At 36.2% G+C, this 24,754-nt stretch overlaps 1 protein-coding gene across 2 annotated transcripts in view; it reads right to left on the bottom strand.

Annotated features, from left to right (window-relative positions):
- RBM26 (RNA binding motif protein 26) overlaps window positions 1-24,754 on the bottom strand; it is a 257,474-nt gene that overhangs the window by 150,591 nt on the left and 82,129 nt on the right. The window contains exon 22 of one of the 2 annotated variants that reach the window (XR_010409963.1): window positions 1-24,754. This exon is cut by the window's left edge and continues 45,344 nt beyond it. The gene's annotated coding sequence lies outside the window, so the exon portion shown is untranslated. The other variant, XR_010409964.1, reaches the window with a different exon arrangement.

Here is a 24,754-nt window from a genome sequence, read left to right as displayed (position 1 = left end):
GATTTTAGGAAAGATCATGTACTTTCTCTTTCTCTGCCTTTCCCTATACATTGTCCCTGCCTAGCTAGATATAACCTCCCATCTTCAAATCCCACTTGTCATTTAAAACCTAGAACCAATGCCTCCATAAAGTCTTCCTGAATCATGGCTGGCTCTGTAAATATAACATAATTTGTGTACAAGGAGTCACAAAGCAGCATCCCACAGAATGACACTCAAGATGTATTTTGTTTTGTCAACATTGTGTTGTTGCCATCATTTAAGTTAAATTTTAATACTCTTAGGGACTACATATACTCTTCAGTTTCCTTACCACTTGAGTTTGAGAACCCTGGTCTACGCCATGTCATGCTGGTGGCATTATTTCATAATCTTTGTCTGTGATTTGTAAAAACATGTTTTGTTTATTTTTCCAACTTGTAAATTTCCTAAGGTCAGAGAAGTGTTTTTATACAATTAAAATTTTAAATAGGGCAAGATGAGACAGCACTTTGTAAACGTAATTAGCCAAAGAGTCATTGGCCGCTATGTCTCTTTTACCCCAAGTTCTTCCAGCACCAACACCAGGAGGGTATCTTTGAGCCATTCAGGAACAAAAATGGTTTTATTACTGGGGAAGAAAAATGGTTCTATAAACATCTTCTCTCTTTTCCCCTTTCCCCACCCAACTGATAACTTTTATTTTCATATTAATTCACAGATTTCCTCAGCATTTTATCCCAATTGAAGTTTAATATTAAATAAAAACTTCTGTATGCAAAAGCATCCATTTGGGAGCTCTTCAAATCCCAAATAAGAGTAGTTGTTGAAGCAACTAGATCCAATATAAAGAAATGAGCAAAAATGATTTCAAAGGAAAAAAAATATGGAAATTCGGCAAAGAGAAAAAAGAATCTCAGTGTTTGCAATGGTTTGGAAATAAAAGATGGAAACTATTTGCAGGAAATATTTTGAAAAAAGAGCAAAAGTAGGAATAGAGTAGTGATTGAAAGAGTAAATTAACTAGTAATTATTGCGTAATGCCAGCCAAGATTTCACATGCCTTATGTATGTGACAGTGACCATTCGAGTTTGGTGGTGTTGTTCTTATCCTCAATGAGGAACTGAAGTTCAGAGAATTTACCTGATCCTCAATGAGGAACTGAAGTTCAGAGAATTTACCTGAGGCTATACAACTTGGTAAATAATAGCATCATGATTCAAACCGGATCTGTCTGACTCGAAGCCTGCATTCTTGGAACTAGGCCGCACAGCCTCCTAATAAAATAAAATAGAAATTGTAGGCTTAGTAGATGATAACTGGTCCAGCAGTTTATTTTAATTAATAAAAACTTCTAACTTTATTCAAAAAGAAGTAGAAGCCACAGAAGAAAAACTCTAACAGTGTCATAAGAAAAACAATGATTAAGAAGAATTATTCTAATGTGAAATGAAGAAGAAGTGGGTGTCAGGCATTGAACTGCAAAGGAAGACCGCAGCAGTTTGGGGAGTCCACTACCATAGGCAGGACTTGGAAATGATGAGCACACAAAGGCAGGAAATGCTAGCAAGACCAACACAAGTGAGGACAGAGATTGAAGTTAACATTGTAAAGTGGTTCAGACTTTTTGGATGAGGATTTTGCAATATAATTCAATATCCATTAAAATTTTCATGCCTTATGAAACAGAAATTTCAACCTCTGGAAACTTAACTCAGAGGAATGTGGGGTGCTGGGGGGAGAGGATCCTGAATGAACAGAGATACACATAGCTGTATTAATATATTTTTTTAAAAACTAGTAATAATATGAATATCCAATAGTTGGGGAAATATTAGGTAAACTATGATATATAAGCCATTAAAATGTTAAATATGATTGCTTAGAAACCTTAGAAAAGTATTTAAAATAGGTCAAAGGCAAAAAGAAAAGCATTAATCTTGTATCCACTATAATAAAAGCTACTGTTCTTGAGCACTTACAGTGTGCCAAATTCTGATCTAAAAGCATCACATGCATGAACTCATTTAAATCTAATAACTTCTCTATGAGGAAGGTGTTATGATCATCTCCGTCATGTAGAAGAGAAGTCTGGAGGTAACGACCAGTTATGCCCCAGGTCACACAGTACTGAGAGTATGAGACAGGTTTCCAACTGATGTAGTCTGGCTCTAAGGCCCATACAATTAACAACCACAGTGTTAATGCTGCCTCCATAATTATAAGGTCTGTAATTAAATGAATGCAAAAATGAAATATATGTGGATAAAGATTAAGAACTATTACTGAAGAGGAATCAGCACAACTTGGAAGTAGAATGAAAGCAGGCAATGGAGTAGATCTCTCTGATAATGGTTTCATTCAATCCTTTCCAGAGGGTTAAATTAATTCTGTGGTCCTTTCCAGATTTTTGGTTTAGAGATATTGAAATCTCATAATTAATATTGTTCATATGTAACTAGCCACATCTAGTTTAAATCTATATATACAGTCTCACAGATATTTTCACCCACAAAAGAAATTATGACATAAAAATAGTGAAGTATAAACAAAATGTAAAAGGAATAAAATTATTCCTCCAGCTGTCAAAAAAAAAGTTAAACTCTTAAATTTATCATGTATTTTTTTATTATGTTATGTTAATCACCATACATTACATTAGTTTTTGATGTAGTGTTCCATGATTCATTGTTTGCGTATAACACCCAGTGCTCCATGCAGAACGTGCCCTCTTTAATACCCATCTTGTATGTTTTAAAATAGTGAGCATTTCATACCATAATCTAATTTCTTTGAACTAAAATGTGATTAAACATTGTGATTAGTATACATTCAAATTTTCAAGTTAGATTTAATCCCTCAGCATCTTAAGGGGGTTATGGCAAGGAGAACGACACTGTTTTCTTTAGGATAGGACTGTATAGAATTACATATATTCAAATACTTCTTCAATTAATCCATGTCTTATGACCTACTAAAAATAAATCTCAAAGGAATACTATCATACATGATGTTACATCCAACTTTTGCAAACCACAAACTGTCACAGTAATGTCACATTTCACTTCAACCCAATATCAAGACTATAACCCTCCAATTCTCAAAGGTAATTCAAGCTGTATTCAACTTTAAAAGGTTTCAACTTTAGTTAATGCCACCTTCGTTGTTGCTGAAGATTACATACCTAAAATATTAGGGACAAGTTAACACAGTCAAGCAATCAGAGGTTTGTTCTAAACAAAAGAGACATTTTCTTGTGTGACTCCTGGAAAACAAGTTTTTTCACTTTGTAGACACACCATATGTGTTATTTTCATGGGCACAAAGAAATCATCAACTTAAAAAGAGAATAAAGCCTCTGCATAATGAACACTGAACCAGACTATACATAATACACATACATATTTTCAAAACACCCATATCACATACCATTTAAACAGAGCTCCTGTGATTGAGTGTTGTAAGCAAAGGAATTTTATCCATTGTTTCTAATACTATTTCAAATGGAATCATTTGAAACCTTGATTAAAAATGTATACTGGCATGTCAGGTAAAGTATTAGGGAATAGAAATGTGCTTTTTAAGACCCATTATACAATTTTTGTTATTTGAGAAACAGAAAGTAAGAAACAAATAACACACAGGTTTCAAAATAACAAAGCTTGCTACAGCACCCATCCTCAATTTTCTCCTACCAGAGGTTATATAAAGAAATAAAATTATCAAATGGAAAAGCATACAGAGGCATACACCAGCATTGTAAAAATCAATTTAAGAAGTGCAACTGCAGTTGTCTTTCCTGGGTTTTTAATTATGTGTTTGTTTGCCATGGTGGCCTAATTTAGTCAAGAAGATGAGCCAACATTAAAAGCTGGTAGGAGAGGTAAGTAATCCCCAGGGTGGGCTGCTTGTGCTCAAGAGTTTAAACGCTACATATACAGAGGCAGAAGCCAAGGCACATTTGAGAAGGGGGTCCACATGACAAACAGTGAAAGGGGAGCAAATCAAATTTTTCACAATTAGTTGAACAACAACTGTGACAGGTTTAGCGCTTAGCATTTTCATTTGTGTGCTCAAATTTGGTTATCTGTCCTCTTTTATGCAAATGCGATGTGACAGGAGAAGCTGGGAGCACTGGAGCAGGCCAATCACTCACAACAGGGGCTAGGGCTGCTCAGCTGAGAGGCTGGGATTAAGTGGACTGAATGCTGATGGATAAATGACAGGAGCTGAGCTGAAAACCTCATGAACTGATTTAAAACTTCTAAGGGAGGATGCCAAGAATATAATTATGCTTTATGCTCCAGTCTAAACTGTCAAAAATAAAAAGATAAAAGAAGAATATAAATTGTACCAAATGAATATTATCAGCATTCATAATTTAACTAAACCCAACATGTTTATCCTACACTGGAAAATAGATAAGATTGGAAAGCTGTGTTCTTATACCACAGCCTTTAAGACTGAAGCTAAGTTTAAAAATTTAAAAGCGGAGCATAATGGAAGGAAATCCAAGACATCGCAGATTTCTTCTTAAAGGGAATCCATCTCCAGCAAGGCAGGGGCCCTCTCTGCAAAGGTGGCCCAGGCAGTTCACCTTCTACTGTCTCTCTGCAGAGAGCTGGAGGTTCAGGGTGGTGTCTCCTTCACGCCTAGAGCTGTGGAGCACGATCACCAGTACCTGGGAGAATCTGAGTGACATTTCCATGAAGCTGCAGGCTGTCTGCATTCTGCCCAACCAGTACTAACAGTCAATGATTCTACCAAGCCGAAAGGGTTGAAAAACATTAGAGCTTGTTATCTCCTTTGCTTCACGTAGGTCTTGTAATTTTATTGTCTCTACAAGTTCTTAAGAGAATATTTTACAACACTAAATTTCTCAGAAGGTAGAGTCTCCTATCTGAAAACTGGGATGTGAACTATTATCCTCAGTTCCTTTCAACCTCTGACTACAATTTCTCTATTATTGCTACACACACACACACAGCTTTCTGGGAAGACATCAATGATATAAGACAAGAAGACAGAAAAAGCATACATACATATGTACTTTATGGATAAATACATACAGAAAGGGAAAATATAATCTGAAATTCTCTTCATAAAAAGGGAGGATACCAAGCAATGCCATTCAGTAGGAAGAAACACAGAAAGTAAAGATGGTAACAAAGGCAAATCATGTTTAAATGAACTACGTAATACTCATACTGAAGAAAATACATAAATTGAGAACATAATTTGTCCCAATCAATGCTCTTAGCTAAGAGAAAATTTTCCACTCTGTAAGAAACTTTGACATAATTTGTTACCTTAGTCCACCTCTTAAAATTCAGCATTGTTTGCCACAAGATTAACTACTGTAGAGAATATAATAAAATTCAGAAAACATTAATTGCTACACATATGTATTTAACAAAAACAACAGAAAAAAATTCCAATTCTTGTACAAAAGACTTGACCTTAATATGCTAAGAAGTAAGAAATAATTAAACCTATCTTTGCAGGACTAGAATAATATAAATAAAACATTTATTACTAAACAAACCTCTTAAAATTTTTTATGGATATCAAAATATATATGCAGAAAAGGGCACAAATCATAAGTGCATATATCGACATTTTACGAAGTAAATACACCTGTGTAGCCACCATCAGGATCAAGAAATAGAATGGCAGAAGCCCTTGATAGGTCCCTTCTCAGTCATTAACCCTTCAAATGTAAACACTTTTGAATTCTGTCAGCACAAATTTCTTTTGCCTGTTTTTGAAATTCGTACAAATCAAATCATACAAAATCTACTCTTCTAGTCTGACTTCATTTTTGGGAAGGTGGGAAGGTCTGACTTCTTTACTCAGTATTACGTTTGGGGCATTTATCCGTGTTGTTGTGTAAGTGTAGTTTATACTTTTTCATTGCATAATATCCCACTGTATGTACAGAATATTCTAGTATTGATAAATGCATGGTTTGTTGCTATGAACATTCCTGTACATTTACTTTGGTGCATATATATTTTCATTTCCATGGAGTATATACTTAGGAGTAGGATTGCTGGGTCATTGCCTCTGCATGTATATTTTAATATGAATATATAGCTTTAGTAGATCCTGCCTAATAGCTTTCTAAAGAACAAAGCACTTTTTACATAGTAAGGAAATCTCACTATGCCCCACGAAATTTTCTTTCAGGTTACAAAAAAATTAGCAAGAAAAAAAATTGACTAAAATTAAATACACATGCCACAGACACAATTCTCAGCCAGAAAATAATGTGCCTAAATTGAAACCTGAATTGATTTCCCTTAGCTCTGCCAGCCAATTGTTTATTATGCCTCAGTGTGAGAAGAAAGGAGTGGCTAGCCATGGCTGCCAACTCTGATGCAGGCTGCTTAATGAGTTCATTGAATGTACTAGAAAATGATCAGTTCATTGAGTGGCTTCCCCAAAATTGTGCCATGTGACTAAAGTTACATACATATACTCCCACAAATCCCAGTTGTATGTGACAGACACAGGACCCGCTCTAAGTCATTCACAACATGAGCCACATTTTTATTCATCTAATATACTAGTTTTATCCTTTGAGAACAACAAAAGGCCTGCTGTTTGATCTATAAAAGTGCTTTTTCAGTGGGTAAATGGAGGTTGCTCTGCCTCATAGCCAGTCTCATAAAGGTGAGGGCTTGGACATCACTGTAAGTCAATCATGATACTAGTGAGGCTCACCCGCTACCAAAATGGGAACACACAGCTTAAGAAGCAAATCCAACTCCTAACTCCATCTACCAGGCCTGCCAACACATAGTCACAACTCAGAATATCAGCAACCTCCAAACAACATTCACATTTATGTTAGGGAAACTTATAGTCTAGTCCACACTCACTTCTCCCCAAGTTTTCAGTAGCTCATAAGGAGAAGGAGTTGAGGTCTGAATCTCTTCCCTCCAAGAAGCTCCCTCATCTGAGACTTTCCCCCACTTTTCCTCAGAAACAATTATGGTCTGTGGAATATTTTTTTCTATTTCAGGGGGAGTGTAGTTTACACATATTAAAAATGAAATCTTCACCCACTAATACACAATCAGCTTATCTTTCCCTGGACTCCACATAACCTTTCTTCTGGCAACTCTTGTTCACCTGACCCTTGACAATGTTTCTCATAACTTCCTACTTTACCTCGCTGCCATTCTCCAGCACGAGGTACCCTTTCCATCCCTATTTTCCTAGGAAGCTAGGTCCTTTCCCGGGAAGCCCTTGATTTCAGGCCACCCCTTTCCAAACCTTTACACAAATTCCCTCATGAACCCCTCTCATCCCCAGCCTCCTTCCCAGCCAGTGTGCCTTCTCCCATTCTCTCTGAATCTCCAGTTTTGATCAGCACAGTTCTGTCCTCTCTGCTTCTGAGCCATTTATTGGTGTTATCACCCAGAGATCTTTAAACTTCCATCTGAACTGCCTCATTCCTCCTCTCTCAGGCAGTTCAAATGACATTTCCAGGCCCGCGTCATTGGACTAAAGTTTCTTAAACAAACATCAGATCCTCATTAACAATTATATTTCAATTTTCTAGACTCCACTTTAATCAAAACAACCTGAAAATATAAATAATTTGTGGGGAGAAACTCTTTTTCAAAAGTGCCAACATACCTAAACTATCCTTCTCCACCAGACAAGTTTTTATTCATCCATTAACACTCAGCTTAGATGTCATCTCTATAGAACCTGCAGCAGCTCCTTGAGACAAAGTTAGTCATTTCATTTTTTGAGCTTCATAAGACCATTACAGCATTTAACATGTTGTATTGGAATTACCTGCTAGGATGTATGCCTTCTCCACTGGGCCATGAACTCCACAAGAGCAAGGGCTGTGTCTATTCATCTTTCTATCCCCCATTTCAACTCAATTCAGCAAATATTCAACATGCAGCACTGTGTCAATTTCAAAGTTGGTACTCAATAAATATTTCATGAGAGAATGGAAGAGTGAAGGGAGATAAATTTACATTATTTTAAAACTTTAAAAAGTTCTGGCAGAAACTTCCTTTTTCATTCCTACTTCCAAAAGGAAAAAAATGTATTTTTCCAAAATCCGTATTTAGATCAGGGAACCTCGAGGTTTGTTTTTCCAGTTTGTTTTATGTTTATAAACCTAAATTTACGTGATAAATAACTTGAATTATATGGCATAGTACAAATGGCCTTGGAGGTAATCTAGTCTAGGGTGACAGCTAATATATGGCACTCTCAGTGCCGCTCTCCACCTCCTGCACCCATAGCAGACAGCACTAATCGATCATGGCATTCCTTCTCATTAAGCCCAGACTCAGCTTTAGAATTCTCAACTCAGCACTTAACAAACAGACTGCTCTCTGGAGTTAGTGGTCAAGATGAATCCTGCTTGTCACTCTTGGTCTATTCTCTCTTATTACAGATAAGCAAAGTGAGTCCCAGAGAGGTTAAATGACTTTGCCTAGGTCACAGAGCTAATTAGTAGTAGAGGCTGAACCAAACTTTATCACCTAAGACTCTTTCCACTAGAATACACTTCATTGATCAATAGGAATGAATACTTCATAGAAAATGTTGGTTTTGTTTATTATATGTGCATGTGGGTTATATGTTAGATTATACATTACATATAATGGTTTAGAACCTTCACTTGGTATTTCTCAACCAATGGTGTCACCAGGCATAAAGACCACAATTGGTATTTCGTACCAATCCAATCTTCCCTTAAAGCCATGGAGGCATAGTTTTTCAAAACTAGTAACAGCTTAGTTCAGCTCACTGGAATAAACACACTAAATTATTTTGTAATCAGAAGTGAAGTACCTCTAAAAGTGTGCCATAAAAATAAATACAAAATACAAAAAAATACAATGAAAAAGCAGCACTGGTCAGTTTAACTGGTATCTTTCTTATAGCATCTTAGGGTATCAGAGACATATTTGAAAAGATAGCTATGGAAATTGGAATACAAGCAAGACTTATCACCTATATTAGCTTTTCAATTGGTTGTCCAATTAGTAATTTCTAAACTTTCTCTGTATATTCACATTATCCTCTTCTACCCGGGTGTCACTGCCACCCATACAAGTGGGTGTCAGATAGGACCCCAGAACTTCATAATAGTGGTTTTTTAAACAGCTCAAATGCTGTAGTTGTCTATCTTTATCATACATAAATGCTTATTATGTGTAAAAGAGTGTATGTAAAAGAAGATAAGAACTATATTAACAAGTAAGTACAAGCCATTGTTTTCTTTTCCAGAGCATAAGCTTCAAATTCTCCAAAGGGGTGGACTTGTTTCTTCCCAGTGGGCCAGCAGGGGTATAAGAAAGAAACCAAGAAAGTTGAAATAAATTAAAATCTCAGATTCCTTAGCCTCTTTTTCTTTGAGTAGCAAACTGAAAAATACTCTCAAAGAATCAACACCCAGGATACCTCATTACCAGAAGTAGAGAGGCAAATAAGAAAGAGAGCAAAGAAAAAGCAACCCTACAGACTGAGAATAGATAAAAGAAGACAAGCTAAGTTCTTAGACATGGAGTCACACAAAGGTTAGCCATTTGAGGAGAAATGAAATAAACTATGAGCAAATAACAATAATTTGAGGGGGTAGGAAATGTCTGATTTTTGTGGATCAACAAAAAGTGGTTGTAACTGACCTCTGGTTGATATTTGGGCAACATGTTTCCATTTATTTCAATGCATGACTTACAAGGGTAGCAGACTTTTGACAGTGGCCCTGTAGACACGCCTCTTCAGAGATCTGAGGTATCAAAGCAAAGCATTAGTAATCTTATTCTTGCAACAATCCCTAGGAGAAATAGTGATGGCAGCTATTGCAGGTACTTACCTAGTGCTTCTCAGACCCAGTCCAACCCTTCTACCTCTCTGGCTCTGATTGTGTATCTGCAAACTACATTTCCTAGACTAACTGCCAATGGGAGGAGCTGTTGGGGGACTACCAGGGGAAGAAAGGGAGAAGAGATGCTCCCACTTCAGGTCTTGTATGCATCCTTCCAGCATCTTTTATCACTTTCAGAATCAGCTGTGTGATCCCCTTAGAAGTCCAAGCACCAGTTGTGAGTCAGTCTCTCTTCCCTGACAGCTATCTGTTCCCTTCTATTCTTTGCCCCTGAAAAAACAATGACCGCCTCCATCACTTTTAAGCTGGTGTAACTAACACTCCATTACCCATTTTTATAAACTGTTACATGAATTTATCCCTGGGAGACAAGAAGGCAACACAATGACATGCTTTGCTATACATGTGTGAACTGAATAAAAGATGCACAGTGACCAATCACAGATTTTGAAAGAAGCAATGTGATTGTTCACTGATCATGATGCACATCTCTTATTTACACAGTGATTTGTGGACCTAAGACCTAGCGCTGAAGTTTATACTTTAAGCACTCACAGTTAATATACTGTGGTAACTGACTTTGGATCATAGTGTTGTGGGACTGGTGTTATTTAAGTAAACTGCGGCAAGTGAAATTCATGTACATTGGGGTAGTCTAGAGCAAAGACTGCCTGTAGTTATTTGTATTAAGACTCAACTATTTGAAGGTTCATAACTTCATTTCTTTTGAATCATAACTCATTCATTTCAACAAATATACCTCCAGACTTGACTAACCTTTACTTTTGAAACAAATTCACGGTAAAATGTTATGAATGAGGGCTATCTAGTCCCCTCTATTCTCTATTCTCTCATGCTATTGACACCTTTCCTAGGGTTCACACACTAGATAGGAGTCATGTGGGTTGCACTCATTGACCTGTTTTCACTGTGGGCTGCTCTACTCGGCAGACTTTTGTTAAGTACAGCCAAAGATTAGATGAGAGTGGGCACCTGATGCACACATAGATTATAGTTGTCCGGGACAAAGTTTGAATCATTGTTTACAATTCTTCATAACTTCCTGTTTTAGAATTCTACACCCATGCTCTTTCCCATGTGACACTGCTTTATTAGACTAAGAAGAGTATATTTACTACCATATTGGTGGCTTTGGCTATGTGCCTTGCTTAAGCTGATGAAATATGGGTAGATGTGAACATGTGCCAGACTGAGGTCTCAAGAGGCATGACTTGTTCAATTATCCTCCATAGAAGACAATGCTCAGGAACCTGATGCTCCTTCAGCCTGGGCCCCAGAATGAATGTACATGAAACAGAGCTAATGCCAAACCATAGCCTCAAACAAGCTTCCCAGTTGACCGCAGTTCTAAATAGGCGGAATCACCATCAACCTGTGGACAAGCAGAAGAATAAAAGCTTATTGTAAGTCACCGGGATTTTTTTTTTTTTTATATTTCCTTACACATCTGTGGGGTTTTGTTGTTGTTGTTGCTGCTGCTGTTGTATTTGCAATAGCTGATTAATATAGGACAGCAAGTGCATTTATTTAGCTAATTAGAAAATCTTCCCAAAAGTGTATACTGGAAAGTACAGAAAAGAGTTTCTATCTAGTAGAGAGAGCAAAATGGACTAGAGACACAGAGAAGGCTGAGGTACTATGGAAAAAGAGGCATGGAGTGATTGTTCTCAACCTTGAATAATTTTGGAATTCCAGGCCATATATATCCCTGAAGCCAGTTTGCCCCAAGACATGGAGCTCATAAGAAGTACCTGAAGCAGCGTGAGTTCTCAGCAACACAAAGAGCTCAATTTTCACTATCCCACCGCTGCCATACCTCCCTAGATTAGGGTTTCAAAGTATATTAGAAGCAGGTGGAGTAGAGAAGGGGAAATGGTGAGCCTTCCCCAGGATTCTTTATATCTAAAGCAGACCAGGTCTGAGGATAAATTCAATTCCTATTTCTGAATGAGGCACTGGGAGTGGGTGGTGGACCTACACTGCATCCATTTTCCTTAACACGATCTAGGCCTTTCCTTTTCCCTAAGATATGGAACCCACAGGAAATATTTTCCATTTCCTGAGCCTTTCAATTATGAATCCATTGAGCCATTACCATACCCCAAGAAAATCCTTAATCCACATAATTTCATCGTTTTTCTCAATAGTGAGAAGGGTACCAATAGTGAGAAGGTACTATTTTTACCTCCATTTTACATATGAGAAGACTGAGATTGACACTGTAAATTATTTGCTTGAGGTCACACAGTTTCTTTAAAACCAGGTGCTCCATCTCCCTACTCCAGCCATTTCATGCTGGCTGTCTTTAGGAAGTAGTGGCAGGAACCAAAGTACCAACTCTGATTTTCATTACCCTGGCATCAAGATACAGTCACTGAAAGAAAGTTAAGTTCAGAGGGAAAAAACATTTTTCTTTTACTTGCAGCAAGCATAAACAAACATATTTTTCCTTACACTGGGTGTTTTTATTCTGGTACTAGGCTTTGTTATTACACCTTTCTTCCCTGGGATTCTCCCTCTCCTCAATACCCCTTCCTACACTCTTTTTTATTTTATAATTTTCCTTCTCCCTTCCCCCAGAAAAATCCAGGGTAACCTAATCCATTTATTTTATAAACATTTGGGTGCTTATTATGAGCAAGTTACTTATGTTTTGTAAATAGAAATTACTATATTTCAGTTGTGTTAAGATTTCTAGGGATTGGGTAAAAACAGCCATCTACATACTCCAGCATGCAACAGCTGCCTTGAGTTCTGAGCAGAAGAACTTTCTATTAAAACTGACTTAAGGGCGCCTGGGTGGCTCAGTTGGTTAAGCGACTGCCTTCAGCTCAGGTCATGATCCTGGAGTCCCGGGATCGAGTCCCGCATCAGGCTCCCTGCTCAGCGAGGAGCCTGCTTCTCCCTCTGACCCTCCCCCCTCTCATGTACTCTCTTTCTCGCTCTCTCAAATAAATAAATAAATCTTAAAAAAAAAAAAAAACTGACTTAAAATTCCATTAGTTCCATGCATTTCTGTTGGCCACATCACACTTGGGCAGTCCTCAAATGATCAGGCTGTGGTGACCATGTTCTAGCATACTCTATCACTGTTCTCACAACTCATTCTGTCAGCCCTTTCCATGGTGCACCCTGAAATATCTATTAGTTATAAACAACTTCTCTTACATTCTTAATCTCCTCTTTCCCATTGATTCTTTTCCTTCAGTCTAAAAAATACAAACCTTTCCTTTCCTTTACCCAGCAAAGTCTTCAAGCTACCATACTAAATTTTGCCTTCTGCTTTGAATTTCCTACATTCAGTCTCCACCAAACATCAGTCTGATTTCTCCTTCCATGAAACTTCCTGTGTACTTTTTAAAAAATTTTATTATGTTAGTCACCATACATTACATCATTAGTTTTTGATGTAGTGTTCCATGATTCATTGTTTGCATATAACACCCAGTGCTCCATGCAATAAGCCTATGCACTTTTGAATTGGCAAATCCACAGGTCCTTTCCATCTTGATATTACTGACTTCTTACTTTATCAAGCCCCCATTTGTGATGTTCTCTCCTTCACTGGCTTTTGTAACATCCTTTCAGTTAGATCTTTTTTTTTCTAGCAACTCTTTTTTATCTGCTTCAAGGGTACCCCCTCTTCTGTCCCTTGCAAATATTGGGGTTTACCATCCTTATTTTTACCACTTTGCATGCTACATGTCCTCACTGGGGAATCTCACTCATGTAGTGTATATGGTTCTTAGACTTGTATCTGCATCCCAGACTCCTCTCCTACACTTCAGATAGCAGACATCTGCCTAGAGGATATTTCCATTTTGATATCCCACAAGGCCCTAAAACTCAACATGTCACACATGAATTCGACTTCCTTTCTTGTCCTACAAACTTGCTCCTAATCCCACTGGCCCAATTCAGCATATGACACGACCATCAACTTTGTTGCTCAGCTTAGAAATCTGGAGTCTCTGCCCTTGTTAAGCCCAATGTCCTCCCTGCCTACAGTACATCCTCCTTATCACTGCAAAAATAATCACTTCACATTTCCCTGCCCTCATCTCTGTCTTCCTTCTACTCCATCCCCTTCTTTCTTCTAAACTTTCAAACCGTTCAGTGCCCCCAACTCCAACACCTCAGGATGAAGTTCAAAGTTCTTACCATGCTCTGAACCTTCTTTCCAGACTCCTTCTATCCTAGTTCCTATTTCTTTTAAAACCCTTTATATTCCAATTGCTTCATGCTCCTGGCCATCCTCTCAGAGATGGCAAGATATTTGTTTACTCACTGGCTTGAGAGGGCAAGAAATAAAAGGAGCTGTGTTAAAAGATGCTATGCACTGAGTCCCAGGAACAAAGATTGATAGAGTTGAAGAGGATCATGGACTTCCTCAGACTGCAGTGCAGCTTCGCTGCCCTGAAGGTGTGATGTGGGTAGGGGAGAGGGACTGTGAGGTTTGGGTGTATCCAGTAAAGCAGTGTTTTAACAGAGGCCACTGTGATCAGCAGTAGAGGCAGTGGTGAAGGGTCCAGTTGAGTCTGGCGTGGAACAATGAGAGGGGACTAGTTAAGGCTAGATATTTAGGGCATGTTCAGGTATAACTGGGAAAGATGATAAAGGTGGGGAGGGAATGCTATTTATAGGGTGGAGGTTATGCAGCAAATGATATTCCTAAGTAGCTGCAAAGAAAATTGAAGTAATCTAATGAGAACTCTTTGAATTCTACCACCAAACTTCCTAAAAACATGAAATTTTCCTCCTCTCCTTACTTGTCTCTATTATCTTCTAAAGGAAGTTCTAAATGTGCTTTGGATTTTTCCCTATTCCATGTTTTTAGGCACCTTAAACTATCGTTATTGTTCATTCTACCTTATTAGGACTTTTCTGTAAAGATTTAAACATGATTTTCTGGCCTCCCTTTATCCCACTTGCCTTTCAAAGTACTTATCTATCTCTTCCACCCTTCAAAATCTCAAAAAACCTGCATATACTCTGTTTCTATATCCTTATCTTCCTTTTACTCTTTAGCCTATCCATTTTGGCTCCCAAATCCATCATTAAAAAATAAGCAAAAAAAAACAAACAAAAAACCCAGACAAAAGCATATTCCAGAGTCAATGACTTCCTTATCCTAAAATCCAATGGGTATCTTTCACATTCCCTCTTACTTTGCCTTTTAACATTTGACACTTTATCACCACCTCTTTCCTAAACCTTTTTTTTGTGGGGGGGAGCGGTATTTGTAACTACCATTCCTGGTTTTGTTCCTACCGCTTTGGCTGTCCTTTCTAATTCTCCTTTGCAGAATCTGCCTACATTATCTGGATTAAACGTAGACCTCCTCACTCTATATGTGATGTCTAGGAATCTCATTCTCACCCATAGATTAAGATTTCTGTACTAAATAATTCTCAAGTTGTTTATCATCACGGCACTGCAGTCGCACTGGGCTTCTTTCTGTCCTCAGATATGCCATACTTGGTCTTGCATGGTATTTTTGCACAAAACTATTCATTCCTCAAGAATATGCTCTCCCTCTAGTAAGCTCCTGCTCAGCTTTCAGATCTCAACTAAAAGATCACTTTTTGTGGGAAGACTTTCCTGACATCATAGGTAGGGTTCATTTGCTTTATACTTCTATAAAACTGTTTCTTTCCTTCAGAGCATTTAATTTATAATTTTGCTTTTGTTCTATGTTCTCTTTCTCTTTTGGGTGATTTCAACCCACCCCCCCGCACCGAACTATGGTAAAGGGCAGGGAAAACAAGGTAAGCATCAGTTGTTTTAATCTTCACCCACCTTTTCATAGGTGAGCTCTGCCATTTCTCAATATGAAGTCTCTTTCAGGCAGCAGTGCTGATGGGAAGAATAAAAGAGTCACCATGTATGCAGAACCGCCTCATTTACTGGCACTGAGTATGTAACCAGTGGGAGAAATAAGTCTGCAGTACTTCCAGAAATACCCAAGCGTGCAAACTCAATTGATTCCAAGGACTCATTCTTTATGAGAAGCACACATCTTTCCAAGACATTTCCCCAGATTGTGCCCTAAGATGGAACTAGATGTTACTCTCCCTTTACTTTTTTCTCAAATTAAGCTTTTTGAGATAAAACTTAAGTTCACATGCAGTTATAAGAACTAAAGATCTTGTGTATCTTTTACCAAGTTTCCTCCAATGGTAGTATCTTGCAAACACTATAGTACAATTTAACAACCACCTACTGATAGTCAAGACAATATTTCCATTACCTTAAGATCTCTCATACTGTCCTTTTACATTCACACCCACCACCTCCATAACACCTCGCAACTAGTAATCTGTTCCCCATCTTTATAATTTTGTCATTTCAAGAATGTTATATAAATGGAATCACACAGTAAGTAGCCTTTTGGGATTGGCGTGTTTTTTGTTTTTTGGGGTTTTTTTTCCCACTCAGCATAGTCTCTGGAAATTCATCCAAGGTGTAGCACATTATCAATAATGTGGTTTTTGTTCTTTTGTCTTTAATGCTGAGTAATATTTCACGGAATGAATGCATCAGATTAATCATTCACCTGTTGGAAGACATGTAGATTACTTCCAGTGGTTTGTTATTGTGAACATTTATATACAGGTATTTGTGTGAAAATAAGCTAAATGCCCAGGACTATAATTACTGGTTGATATGATAGTTGGTTTAGCTATTTAAGAAATTGCCAGTTTCCCAGACTGACTATACAATTTAATATTCCCACCAGCTATCTGAGTGATTCCGTTTCTTTTTTAAATTTTTTTAGAGAGGGAAGGGGGGCAAAAGCAGAGGGAGACAATCTTAAGGAGGCTGCACGCCCAGCGCTGAGCCCTGTGCAGGGCTTGATCTCAGGACCCTGAGATCACGACTTGAGCCGAAAACAAGAGTGGACACTTAAGTTACTGAGCCACCCAGGTGCCTCAACGAGTGATCCAGTTTCTGTGCATCCTCGCCAGTATTTGGTTTTGTCACTTTTTCTTTGGCCATTCTGGTAGTATGTAAGGACATCTTATAGCGGTTTTAATTTCCACTTCCCTAATGGCAGAGGATGTTGAATATCTTTTCATGTGTTTATCTGCCACCTGAATGTTATCTTTGGTGAAATGTCTTTTGTCCATGTACTAGTTGGATTGTTTGCTTTTTATTAAGCTTTTAAGAATTATATATTCTAGATACCAGTGCTGACACATACTAGATGTCATTTGCAAATTTCTCCCACTTTGTAGTTATTATCCTTGTAACAGATTCTTTCACAGAGCAAGTTTTAAATTTTGATGAAATCCAATTTATCATGCTGTATGGATCATACTTTTGGTGCCAAGTCTAAGAACTTTTGCCTAGCCCTAGATTCCACAGATTTCTCTTTTTCTTACAAGTTTTGTAGTTTTACGTTTAAATCCTTGATCCATTTTGAGTTAATTGTTGAATGAGGTGTCTTAGGTCAGGGAGAGGGGTGTTTGTTTTTGCCAACGGATGTCAATTGTTCCAGGATCATTTGAAAATTTTATTTCCTACATTCAACTGGTTTTGTACCCTATCAAAAATCAGTTGGGCTTATTTGTGTGCATCTTTATGAGATCTCTATTCTGTTCCATTGATCCATGTGTTTATCCTTCCTATGAAGATCCCTCCATTTTAAACACAGTCTTAATTACTATAGCTTTAAGTCTTGAAACTGGATAGACTGATTCCTTTCACTCATCTTTTTTAAAACTGTTGTGTTCTGATTCTTTTGCCTTTCCATATAAATTTTAGGATAATCTTATCTATAAAAAAACTTACTGCGATTTTGGTATTATATTAAACCTGTGTATGAATTTGGAGAATGAACACATTTATGATGGTGGGTTTTCCAATCCATGAACTCCCGCTATTTATTTAGGTCTTCCTTGATTATTGGCATTTTGTAATTTTTAGCATTCAAGTCCTGTACATGGTTAGATATACATTTAGGCGTATCATTTTTTTTTTCATGGTTGTAACTAGCATTGCATTTTAAATTTCAGTCTCCCAAATGTTTGATGTTAGTATATGGAAAAAAAATCATTCTTCTATGTTTATGATTCGCAGTAAACCATAGCTAGAGTTGCACAGAGGAAGGCCCTAAGTGTTCACCTTTTGGAAAATTCCCAGGTCCATCTGGGCAAGAGCAGTCACAGGTAGGTTACAGAAGTATATAGCACAGTGAAAATCTTAGGAAATTAAACTTGGTTGGGCATTAGGTCTGAATGGTGTGGCTTATACTTTATGTGGTAATGTAAGTTGTGCTGAGGTGCTCTTGTGGCAGATAAAAAGGGTGGGTCTTTTTTTGGGGGGGGGGGGGAGTACCTTGGAACTCATTCAGGTTTCTGTCATCATCCCTATAGAGTGCTTCCCCATGAGGAACATAAGAGGGACCCTGTATAAATGTATTCTTGGATGCATGTTTTTAACATTTTTTTAAGTAAGCTCTATACCCAGCGTAGAGCCCAACACAGGGCTTGAACTCACAACCCTGAGAGCAAGACCTGAGCTGAGATCAAGAGTCAGACCCTAACTGACTGAGCCACTCAGGTACCCTGGATGTGTATTTTTAATACATTTTATATATATATGATGCTCAGTAAAGCTTATCAGTTGGGGGAAAAAACCAAAAGTACAAATGCATTACTTGCTCGTAGGCTGCTTTCTTTTAATTAGAACTTTAACAAATGCAAGACTAAATCTATCTCCCCATCTTCAGCACCTTAGAAGGCCCTATTTTTTTGTGAGTACTCCCAATTTGAGGATTCTCGCCTCTTTTTCACTGGATATCTTGATAAAACAAAATTTAAAAACCTATTCTAGGTTAACCAATCATTGGTTAGGATGCGATTTCGTTTTCAGTATATGTAGTTTTCATCCATTTAGTATTACAAATATGACATATGTGAGGGCTATCATGGCTAACAATCAGATCAGTACTCAAAGAATATTTTAAGAGTTACCTGTTTGATGTTTAAATTCTTACCTCATTCAGACATGACAATTGCTAAGTGCCAGAGATCTTCTTTTCTATCATTCTTTAATTTCTGTTAACTCTGAATATTAACTTGATAAAAAAAAATAAAATGTGAAATTGGCATATTACCTACTAGACTTATCACACAAAAACTAAATACTGCATTAAACTTAGTACAAATTTGACTATTTCTAACTCCAAAATTGCAGACATCTCTAAGTATTTCTTCCTAACATCAACTTCTAATAAAAAGTGATGCCATGAAGTCTTAAGTCATAGAGATTTAAAAAAAAAAAAAAAAGAGCATGGTAACGTCCCTGAAATTTTTTATTTAAATGAGATCTTTGGAATAAGTTAACATTTTAACATTAAAAATGTTTCAAAAATGTGGGAGATTTTAAAAGCTTTGTGTGAAACTTGTACTCTATCCTCCCTGAAGTCAGAAGTCTTTTCATTAACTCCATTTCCTAAATTCAAAGTCCTCAAAACAAATACACTTACATACTACATTTTAGATAATCAGAATCATGATTCTCAGCACTGAACACAAAGTGCATTCTTACATACTTCAGTAACTCATTTCTAGGTTTAAAAAAGGTCAAAGCCTGGCAAGAAAACTCCACCACAACACTGCAAACCCTCCAATATTGTAATTAATGTCACACAATATAGTGTATTAGATAAATATTAGATAAAACATCACCATTACATAAATAGCTCAGGAAAATGTCCATGGTTTGCAAGGGATTTTATTCTTCCCAGAAGAAAATGGATTTTTTTTTTTTTTTTTTTTTGCTTAGGACATAGAAGGAAAATATATGGAACCCATCATCTTCCCATTTCTACATAATTTCTTTCAGTCTACTTCATGCTTTATGTTTCAGAAACAAATGTTCATGAATTTCATGGGGAAAACAAATCATGTTTTCCTGAAGAAAAGCAGTTTGGAGAGTTGACATAATACGGGGAGTTTGTCATTTCTATAAATTATGTGGTCTCTGTGTATTCTTCTAGTGCTTATGATATTGAGAAATGGAAATTCCAGTCCTGATTCTGCCATTTATTTAATAAAGGTAAAGATTATCTGTCCTTTCAATACAGACTAGTTATGAGACTATAAAAAAATCTGGTATGGTATACAAAATCCTGGCAACAACATATTGTGGAAAATACTAATAGCGTCACTATTGCATCAGAGCTGAACTACTCGATCAAGCATAATTTGGTTGGTTCCTGTTAAAATATGAAATTCAGTTTTAACAAGTGCAAAAAACTGAATTTATGCTGTTCTCCAAAGCCAAATTATGAAAGTACCTACATGTTAAAAATCTCTGCTTTGTAAAAGATCAAACTGAAAATGTTACCATGAGTTTTAAAAACAAGTATACTTTAACCCAGGAGTTTTGAGAATATATCTTGAAGGACTAATCAAAGATATTCAAGGGTACAGCATCATTTATATTAAAATAAAAAATGGAAAGGAAGACCCTATGCACCCAAAATGAGGATTCAATACATTACGATTCATCTACAACTGGAGGGGCTTTAAAAAAATGGTATGAACCTATTATCATAAATGAAAAAAGACTACAAAACAGTACACATAACCCCATTTTTAAATGTTCCGTGATCATTTATAAATAATTGGCTATCATCCTGTCTTTTTAATTTTTAGCTTTTCTACAATACGCTATTACATGTGATTTTTTTTAAAATTTTTTTTAAAGACCAAATTCATTCATACTTCATGCAGAAATATTTTTTCAGGTTAAGTGAAGGTTGACAATATGCTCAATAATCTGCAAATATTCCACAGGGGCTGGATATGTAAAGTATATACTATATGAAGTACGTTTTAAAAATAATTTTACCCAGTACATTATTAACCAAAGTCCTCTACTATTTCATAACCAGATTTCTTTAACTAGACTTTATCGAGACTTATGCACTTTGAGGTGATAATGTGTTTCTTGTAGAAGCAGGGTCACAAGTGGAAGACAGGTTACTACCAAGCTTATTTAACCCACGTTACAGATGATAGAAGGTATATCTGCAAGGAAAACAAAAAAACAAATACAGCAATATTTATCAATCATTGAAATTAAATATGAAATGAGCATGCTGAATGCTGAAAAAGCAGGTCAAATCAGGAGAACAAACACTGAGGTGAAAACTGAAAATTATAGAGGGAAGTTCTGGAAACTTTCAATGGCTTTGGAGGTTGACAGCATAAGCCCTTTACACGGAATTTCACTTCAGAATATACGGCAGTCTTTCTTTGACATCACAATAGTATTTTATCCTTATTACTCATGGTAAGGAGAAACTTTCTGGCCCCCAAATAGAATAACGAGATAAATCCTAGCAGTAAAGAGGCAGGAATTATGGAGAAGAAGGGTATGGAGGACTTGTATATATGTTAGAAAAGGAGTCATTAGGCCAATAACACATTGGTACCAAAGGTGAATTAGAACAATTTAAAGTGGGAATGGAGGGCAGAGAGGCAACCTGGAGGCACTTGTGTGTATATATATTTATATTTTCAGAATTCTCAACTGTGCAACGCCTGAGGGCTGCAAATTTTTCTTTCTATTCCGTATTAATATAACTGATGCAAGATGCAGGACAATTTTAAAAAGTTAACAACTGTTTTTAGTAAGACTATTTTATTTAAAAATTTTTCAAAATATAAAAATAATAAACATTATGGATATTTAACAAACAAAACATAATTCAACTATAAATAATAAAAATGTTGACAACCCCACATAAACATATAATACTATAAACATTCTAAGCATACAAGAGTAGTTTTCTAGTTCAAGTTTTACCTTTTTCAGTTCAAGTTTTATCACTTTGAAAAATAAACAAACAAAAAAAAAGCTGCTACAGCTTAACCAATTACTTTCGCTCCACTCAAAGAGCAGGGAATTTTTCCCCCATGCCAAAACACATTCGTGAAATGGGATACTTATGGGCACAGGTATTAAAAACTGGAACAATCCAGTCTCCAGACAAGAAAAAGACTCCTTTGGTGTTTTTAGGTTCAACAATCCACAGAAACTGAGTAAAACTAAACCACTTATTAAAGGAAATCTTGTGCCAGATAACATGTTCTGAAGAATTATCACACCTAAAACAGGTTCAGGATTCTGAGAATCAAAAGTAAACGTCTATGAATGCTTTGCTGATACTTAAAAATTGTATCTTAAGAACATTCACTAAGGTGCTGGAATGAAGTCTTCTAGATGTACACATCAACGTAAAACTTGTACAACGTAAATAATACATCCCTTTACAACTCATCAAATGTTCTATTAATATGTAAGAATTACCCTGCCTCCTGTTCAGTTAAAGACAGATGGGAATTTGAAGCAGAGCAGGATTACACCATATTTTAGGACTGGAAAAGTTTTCCACCTGAAATTTAGGAAAACTGAGCCATGCTGAATGTATCATTTTTTTTTTTTTTATTCTAGCCAGATTAAAGCTCCTCTTATCAAAAGAGCTAAGGACAAACTGAAGAAAACTATTTTCTTTTTTGGAAGCTGGGCACAAATAAGTATACTGTAATTCTGTACCATATCTTTAAATTACGGGGTGTTTCTAACAGGCTGGGCTCTTTACCTGACTTACCACAGACCACTTTTATAATTATGCTGCTAGATTAGAATAAGTAACAAGTGATCATACATTAAAGCCTAGCGAAGTCTAGATAACAGGTTCAAAAATGATATTGAAAGGTTTTTTTTTTTAGCACCAATTACTTTTTCCTAAGACACTTGGGCTGCATCACTTTAAAGTATTATTTATCTTGTAAACAAGACCAAAAATATTCAGTTGATCTGTATTTTGAGCATAAATATTTATAAACTCTATTTAAAAAAAACAAATATAGCATGACTAGAGCTGCTAATAGTGTAAAATCTAAGTATATTGAAAAATATAAAGATATATAAAAGGCTTCCATAATGCAATCATGCAGAGGTAAACCACTTCATTCAATTACACAAAAGTGATTCTGTACAGTTATCTACATATAGCTCCATGAGAATCCTACTCAGGAAAATGAAATGATGAAAATCCTTATCTTTAATTAATCAACATATAGGAATTTAAATATATAACTGACCTATTGGCTCTCACAGAAATTTTCAAAAAGCACAATGATCTTAATGAGAAATCAAATCATCTCGAATTCTGGTTCCCAATGGCATGTTTAATTTTGTTTTGCTTTATTTTGTTTTTAATTTAAAAGCAAGGGAAAGAAAAAGAAAGATGACAAAGTAAAGTTGAGGGTGCTGGTATGTGGTCCACATCCAAGAACCAATCAAAATTGTTAACAAGTGTGGTCTCTTCAGACTATGTTCTTTGGGTTTCTAACCTAGCAAGTAAATCACTATCACGGGGGAAGAGAATCTTCTTTCCTTGAAAAGAAAAAAATACTGAACTATTCTGGGAAGTATCTTTGAACTCCTTGTGGCTATACGCTAGCTTGCAAATATGAACTAAAACAAAAGTCTCATTTTAAAAATGCCCTGTAGGCTACTGGGTCATAATTATATTAGAAGACCTTCCAAAATATGTACTTTTCCTTTAAACACAAGCCTAATATTAACCAAGCTATTGTCAATTAATGTGGATCAAAATAATTTACATTATGATTGATGTGTTCATTCTTTTTATTTTTCATGAAGACAAATGCACTGCACACTCAAGAAAAAGAAGTGTTTGCAGAATAGTCAACTTTGCGCAAAAAAATGTGAAAATATGAGCATGGCTGACAGAAACTAAAAAAACAAGGGTGAATAAAATCAAGTATAATTTGGACTTTTCTATTAAAGTATATCTTCCAAACTTCTCAAATGCCTCATGAGAATCTATGAAGGACTACTCAGAAATTAATTTTCTGAAAGCTTCTTTATATGATGCTCATTACAAAAAGGGTATTTGGGGTGAATATTTAGAATCAGATTTAATCACTCTCTTTATAAATAATTCTAAGCCATACTGCTTAAAAATAATATTATGAACATACACCTTTTGAGACAGGAAAACTATAGTCTTTAACAATGTTAGACACACAACACAATTTCCCCTTGCTTTTAAGATTGTCTTTGATGTCTTGATTGCAAGTGAGGAAAATATGGGGAAAATGCGTAAATTAGACATTTAATAGATATTTCTCAATATTTATAATCCACAGATCATCCTGTATTACTTGAAAAGAAAGAAAATTATTCTCCTTGTTGGTTGTGAAGAGCTAAGAAATTTTTTTGAAAAATTATTTGGGTAAGTGGCCTTGGCAACAATTTCAGTTAAGTATACGGAGAAGAAATAGGCAAGTTATTACAGTGTATAAAAAAGTATTTTAGCATCTGTTCAAAATTTTTTAAGTGACTATTCTAACCCCAGAAATGTATCCTAAAACCCAGAAAAATTAAAAACAGACCCATGCTTAACTTTTTAATCATTTTCTTCATTCTAAATTGTTCATGCTAATGAACACAGTATCATGGCTTTATAGATTTCCTAGACACAATTTTCAACTTGGCTGCAACTGAACTTATCTCATTTTAGGAAGCCAAGAGGTCTTTTTCCTTCTTAGTGTTTAAAAAATAAATGGCTATAAAGTAAGGGGAGAACACGTTTAAGATAAGAGCAAGGTCAGACAAAGCACACACTCAGACATACTTCTGGACTCAGATGTAGCAATTAGAGAACTGCAAAAAGACAAAAGGCGAATTATAGTACATGTAAACATCTATTCAAATTGATAAAGAGCAAACATAAAATGATAGGATGATATTCTAACAGTCGTCTCCAGACAGGAACAGGTCTTGCTGTTGTAGTCACAAAGCTAAATTCAGGCAATGATGATCTCTCTCTG

The sequence above is a fragment of the Mirounga angustirostris genome, unplaced genomic scaffold (assembly GCF_029215605.1).
Source record: "Mirounga angustirostris isolate CCGP_5_RB_7025 unplaced genomic scaffold, mMirAng1.0.hap1 SCAF_3, whole genome shotgun sequence".
In the NCBI taxonomy this organism is placed as follows: Eukaryota; Metazoa; Chordata; class Mammalia; order Carnivora; family Phocidae; genus Mirounga; species Mirounga angustirostris.
Note: the sequence above shows the minus strand (reverse complement) of the source record. Positions and strands in the feature narration are given on the sequence as shown.